Source organism: Myotis lucifugus, unplaced genomic scaffold (assembly GCF_000147115.1).
Source record: "Myotis lucifugus unplaced genomic scaffold, Myoluc2.0 scaffold_791, whole genome shotgun sequence".
NCBI lineage: Eukaryota > Metazoa > Chordata > Mammalia > Chiroptera > Vespertilionidae > Myotis > Myotis lucifugus.
Genome location: NW_005871839.1, coordinates 197,700 through 204,824, shown reverse-complemented (window position 1 = coordinate 204,824; position 7,125 = coordinate 197,700).

Genomic DNA, 7,125 nt, shown 5'->3' with positions numbered 1-7,125 from the left:
GCCATTTTTCAGTTGTTAATCCTCACAGGAGAATATTTACATTGATTTTTTAAGACAGCGTGGAAGGGAGCCCTGGCCGGTTTGGCTCAGTGGATAGAGCGTCACCCTGTGGACTAAAGGGTCCCGGGTTCGATACCGGTCAAGGGTACATGGCCAGTGTGGGGCATGCAAGAGGCAGCCAATCCATGATTCTCTCTCATCATTGATGTTTCTATCTCTTTCTCCCTCTTCCTTCCTCTCTGAAATCAATAAAAATGTATTTTAAAAAAAGAGAGAGAGAGTGGAAGGGAGAGGGAGAGACTGAGAGAAACACATCCATCGGTTGCCTCCCACATGCAGCCCACCCAGGTCAGGAATGGTGCCCTTAACCCAGGGCCGACGCTCTAACCACTGAGCAAACATGCTAGGGCTGCAGCTAGACTTTTATCTGTGACCTGCTGCTGGCCTCAAGTCAACTCCATTTATTATATAATGCACATTTTTCTAATGACCTGAGGAGACCTGTTTATCAGACAAAATTTATCTTTGGATTTGGGTCTCTTACTACACCTTCTATTCTGTTCCATTAATTTATCTACTGGGCCCGGCTGGTGTGGCTCAGTGGTTGAGTGTCGACCTATGAACCAGGAGGTCACAGTTCAATTCCTGGTCAGGGAACATGCCAGAGTTGCAGGCTCAATCACCAGTAGGGGTTGTGTAGGAGGCAGCTGATCAATGACTCTCTCATTGATGTCTCTGTCTCTCTATCCCTCTCCCTTCCTTTCTCCATAAAAATCAATAAAAACATATATATTTTTTAAATGTGTCTGTTGGGAAGCAATGCAGTCCTGAATCCTGTCCGGAGGAGGTGGACCAGGAGGCCTCTCCCCAGGAAACTGGTCCTGAGGAAGCGCTGACTTGGAAACAGCGGGAGAAAGTGCTCACAGACTGCAGCTGCCCAAAAAGGAGATATAGTGGAACATAGATTTTATAGACTGCAAGCCAGGCTCTCTGTGCTCTGAGAATGTGGGTGCCCTTCTGGGTAACCACCACCCCGAATCTCCAGGACAGTCCTTGGAAAAACGGAGCAGTTGGTCACCTGCTGTGACATAAACTTCTACCACCAATCCGAATTCACCGGATTTGAGTGTTTTCCAAGCTTTTGAACCCGGTATTGTCAGTGTTGTTTGTCTGAGCGCTTAGAGCTCCCACAAGAAAGTCCAAAGGAGGCTGCTCAGCGCTGACCTGTTGGCATTCACCGTGTTTCCTCCATGGAAGTGGGAGGTGGTGACCCATCCTCTCACCTGGATACTATTAAGTTCCATGTAATGGGGTCACGTGAACGTCTCGAGGTCTGAAAGGCCTTTATTTCCTGATTGGCAACCTTCACACAGGGCCCCAAGGCATCATGGCCAATTGTGTTTTATTCCTTAATTATTTTACCTGCCTCCCATTAGCGGCTTGGGTCTAGTCAGGGCTTGTTACAGCCCAGTTCCAAGTGGGTGATTTGCAACACCCTGAACCGGCTCTCCTGATTAAAGACACATTCCTTCCTAATGCTGACGAGCAGAAAGGGGCTGCAGCCACAGGAAACCTTGGCAGGAGCGATGAGCTGGGGCTGGGGAAGCACTGTGGGGAGCAGCAGCCTCACTGACTCAGCAGGTCTGGCAGGGATGGGCACCCTGACCTTCTCAGGGCGGCGCCCGCTCTGTGTGTTTATTTTAACGCTTTCCCCTCACCTTGCTAGGATAAGGTGGGGATGGGGATGTGGAGGGAGGAGGGGGCAGGTGGAGTGGCTCCAGGACTTATTGGACATCCTAGAAAGGACCCATCATAAAAGGCTGATTGCCTGGGGTGGCCAGTGATCCTGCTGCCGGCCCAAGGGGAGCCAGTTCAGCAGCTGGGACCTCCTCTTTGGAAGATTCTTTCCAAACTTGCTTCATTTGGCAGCCACACCTCATTCCATCTCTATTCAGCGCACAGTTCCGGTCACTGCACACGCATGCGCACGTGCTCACCCCTGCCCATGTACACAATGCTCAATACGCATCCACACATGCATGTACACACATGCATGCATACCACATGCATCCACACACCAGGCCACACTTGCACATGCACATGCACACGTATGGACACAGGCGTGCACACACACTGCACAGCAGGTTTCAGCCTTATCCTAACCGTTGGCTCCAGGTCAGGTCCCCGTGGGTCTCGGGCCGCTTGCACATTGGCTCCTAGTCGAACTGACCTGTCTGTGACCGGGCACGTGCTGGAAGCCCCGCACTGCTCAGCTCTGGAAGCTTTTCTCTCCCTCCACACAGCCCTGCCCTTCCCCTTAAACAGGCTCCACGTATTCCTTTGGACCTGGGGGCGGTGCTTGCAGCCAGGAGGTTTCAAAGGAGCAACCTGGGTGCAGGTCACCAGGGCTGGGCGATGTAGCAGCCCCGCCAGGAAGACCTCAGCTTTGGGGCCATTGCCCATGGAGGCCTGGATTTACTTTAAGATGTTCCCTTTTTGGTGTTTTCAGCCAAACTTCTGCTCTCACCCAGGCTCTGGGCCTCGTCACTTATGGGATATGCCCACTTTTCCCTTCTCCTGAGCACGGTGGCCCGGCCTCGCATTACCTCACTGGGTGCAATGTTTGTTCTGACCCAGCCCTCCACCAGGCGCCGTGGCCTCTTCCCGGTGCTCCCTAGCTCAGCGACAGCTTCCTTATGGCGAGCCCTGCACACAAGGACCCAGGCCAGACCCATTTCCGCGGAGGCCCGGAGCGGCCAGGAAGTTCAGCTGGGACTGCGGGGGGCGGGGAGCAGTGTTTGGAAAAGGCCACTGGGACCTGGGGTGGCGGGGGTGGGGGGTGGGGGCTGTACGTGGGCTGGTGGCGGCGCCATCAGAGGCGCCTCCGCTGACCAACTGCAAGGAAAAGCGCAGGGGGTGCGGCTCCGGCCCGGGGAGCTCTCGCTTTGCCACTCGCCAGCGCCTGCTGGCGACTCGCCTCAGGGAGCCGTGCGGTCTCTCCGGTTCTCAGGGACCCACCTGCACACGCAGGCATCGGGCGGAGGGGCCTTTAAGTCCCGTCTGGAGCCAACGCTCTGATTCTCAGGAACCGGGGCCCACGGAGAAGTGCGTTCTGTCCACGCTGCGCCTTTGACGAAAGCAAGTATCTCTGGGACTCTTTGTCCAGCGGAACCTGTCACAGAGTCTGTCCACTTCGGCGGAAACAACGCATCTGTCTTTCAAACATAAACATTCATCAGGCGCACGTGAGGCGGAAGACCTACAGTAAAATGAGCTGGCGCGGAGGTCGGGGTGTCCACGGAGGAGGTCGGGTGTCCACGGAGGAGGTCGGGTGTCCACGGAGAACAACGCCGTGACACATCACCAGCTGTGGGACAAAGGTGTGACGGCCATAGGCAGAGGTCCCTGCCTCACACCAGAGGGACCCAGGCAGGGCCTGCACAGATGTCCGTCTGCGCTTCCACTGTGCTGGGGCCCACCCTGCACGTCCTGGGTCCCCGCTCCTCCACTGCCAGGTCACCCTCAGCAGCGACCAGGCCTGTGTCTTCCCGTCGAGGCCAGCTCACCCAGCCCACCTCTCCTTCCCAGGTGTCACCCGGCCTCCTCCAAGTGCACCTGGTCCCAAGTCTCCCTTTCCATTCACTCTCAAACACCAGCTTGGTTTGCCTTTGTCCAAAATCAAACCAAAACCAAAACCTAGCAAAACAACAGATTCTCTACCTAAAAAATGGTCACAACCTTGTCAAATCTGACACTTTCAGTCCTAATCTTGCTGAGCACATTTGAAAGAATACACACCTGTCCCCACCAAGGGAAAAATGAAAACAAAACATCTGTGCTCTTGGCTTGCTGTGCACCTTGGGTCTCGCAGTGCCTTCCTGCTGGTCCCTCCCCGTCCAGGGGTAACACTGCCTCTCCCCCTCTCCTGAGGGACCTCGCCCCTCCCAGCCCTCTCCTCTTCATCCAGACTCCCTGAGGGTCCTGCTGACTGGGCTCACCTTGCAGGAGCTGCAGGTGCACAAGCTGTCACCCCAACCTGGGACCCAAGCCACTTTCCCCAGCTCATTCTTCATTCAACACTGCAGTGGTCTTTTGAAAATGCAAGTGTAATTTGATGGTGTCATCTAATTCCTTAAATTTTAAATGATTTTCCTAATGGATTTAAGATTTTTTAAAAACCCATACTCTTTATCAGGTCCTGACCCTGCAACACACAATCTGCCTCTAGTCCATTTCCCACAACTGTGTTTTTCTCCTATCCACCATCCCCTGTGTTTTGGTTACATGTAGTTTTTCATGTTTTACACATGAAATTATTTTCATCACAGGGGTTCCATACATGCTGCTCCCCTCGCCTGGATGTCTTCATGGACAGTTTCCCTCTCTCCATCATTATTACATGGAGAGAGGCCATTAATGAGAGGGAAGTGGTTCAGGGAGGGTGACTTCCACGATATTCCTGGGGACACACGTTCCTGGGAAGCTACGTCCGCCTAGAAAAAGGCTACAGACACTGACAAGGGGGGTCACTGATATATGGAGGGACTTGAGGCAGGAGGTGGGCCGAGGGCCCAGGCAGAGGGTGCACCTTGCGTGAGAGCCCAGGCATGTGTTTGGTTTGACAAAGGGATGGAGGAACAATGGGTGTAGGAAGTGTGTCCTGAGAATGAAAGCTAAGACCATTCACAACCCGTACTGTGGTGTGACCTTGGGACCCAGGAGCTACACATTAACCAGGAACTCGCTTCTGAAAACAGTCCCTGCATTTTTTAATTTTTATTTTTGGTATAATCCATTCTGTGGTGTTTTTAAACGATTAGTTACAGTGTTTTGTTGCCCTGAGCCCTACAGATAACTTCTTTTGTGCTGAATCATAAAGTTCTCATTAAGTGACTGAAAGAACTGTTACTGCTGCCTTCTTAGCTGGTCCCAGTCGTGGAAACCAGCCGAGAGGCCTGTGATGTGCACCTGCTCTGGGTGTGGCCTTGGAGGCTGGTGGCAGCTGCTGCGGCCGTGGGGCGGCTGAGAAAGCCACTTACTCTCTGCGCCTCAGCTTCGTCCCCTGTGAACTGAGGGTGCGGACGTGGCCCTGACGCCCTCCCATCGTTCTGTCGATGCTCTTTGACCTGTGCGCTTCTATTGCACAGACCTAAGCGAAAGGAAAACAGATCGATTGCGAGTCACTCTCTTTAATACAGAGGTTTTCTGAAACAGAGGCTCACACCGACAGACCATCACTTCAGCTGTTTCTGAAGCAGATGCAGATCCTGTTTCTCAGCCCCAGAGAGAAGACAAGGCACTCCGACAGTGACAAGTCACCCTGCAGGAGCTCGGTGCTGGCATAGCTCTGTGCTCCTGGGGAACTGACTCTCTCCCAGCTCCCAGGTCTCTCTATCTCTAGAATGAAAGCCCCACAGAGTCCTCTCCCAGTGGCATCGTTCCAGGCCCTGAACCCAAGCCGGTGTTTTGGCCTTCACTCCCTGGCATGTGACAGAGCACTCAGTGCAGGAGACGCTCTGGCCTTGAGCATAAATGACATGTGTGCTCCCTCATGTCCCTGCAGATCCAGAACCTCACCTGGAGAGGGAAGGATTCGGCGCCACCGTGGTCCCATCAGGAAGCCTCTGCCCAGGGTTTGGTGCAGGCAGCATACCTGCCTTACAAGTGAGGGGTTTTCCAAACCAGCCAGCAGGGCCCAGTCAAAAAGGTGACAGTACCTCTTGTGCTCATTAGTAGCTGTGCTTCTGAGAGGTTTCATGCTCAGATGCTCTAAGGCAGCGGTTCTCAACCTGTGGGTTGCGACCCCTTTGGCGGTCAAACGACTTTTTCACAGGGGTCGCCTGAGACCATCCTGCATATCAGATATTTACATGACAATGCATAACAGTAGCAACATTACAGTTATGAAGTAGCAACGAAAATAATGTTATGGTTGGGTCACAACATGAGGAACTGTATTTAAAGGGCCAGAAGTTTGAGAACCACTGCAGGGCTGCCTGATCAGACAGGAGGAGGTGCTGGAGCAGGAATAGACTTTCCACCTCCTGTGAAGCACTGGGTTTTAGACAAACCCGGTGCAGCCGGGCGGCACTGGAACACGGCCCAAGACCCTGGGCTCTGGAGCCTCCTCCTGGGGTGTGGGCGCTGCGGTGCACTCTGTGCACACACACACCCTTCTCGGAGGCTGGAGTCTCATCTCTGTTGCAGGTGCATTTTTGTTAGGAAACATTCTTGCTTGGAGTGGGCTGTGTGGCAGGGCCCCAGACACCGCAGACGGCCGACCAGGTGAGAAGGTCCCGGGAACAGGGCTGGCGTGAGATGCATCCCGAGTGGAGCTGGACTCCCTGTGACCTCCCAGGCCTCCCTCCTCCCAGCCCGAGCCAGCACACAGGGTGAGTTATGCTGCCCTGCCCCTGCCTGCCCGACGGAAGTGTTGACATTGGCTCAATGTGTCTTCTCTCCCATAACACAGTAACAGGTGTGTAGCCCTGAGATTAGGTGTGGGCAGCAAGGAGGTGTTTGGAACATGTACATCTTGGCCTTTTATTAACTACTGCTGAAAAAAATCACAAACCAAAAAATGTGTCAGACTTTCTAAAGAAGTCCTGTCCTTTTTAACTGTGGCCACTTCCCATTCACCTAAAGTGAGTGTTGAGCCACGGAAAAGATCATATTCTGCCAGACATCCCTGAGGTGATCTGGAAGGTCCGAGGTTCTCCGGCCCTGGGGTCCATGCTCACCTGGGGGCTGAGGCTCACCTGGAGGCTGTGCTCACCTGGGGCCTGGCACCTTGGAGTCGCACTGGCCTCACCCAGCCCAGAGCCTACTCAGTACTGCTCTGTGCTCCTCTGACAAATCTTGTTTGTTCCCTCTCTGATTTTTCTCTTTATTCTCATTTTTTAAACACATGTCGCCTTATATAAAACTAGAGGCCTGGTGCACAAAATCCGTGCAGGGCGGGGGGGTGGGCCCCCTCAGCCCAGCCTGCACCCTCTCCAATCTAGGACCCCTCAAGGGATGTCCGACTGCCGGTTTAGGCCCAATCAGGATCAGGCCTAAACCGGCAGTCGGACAACCCCCTCACAATCCTGGACCACTGGCTCCTAATCGCTCACCTGCCTGCCT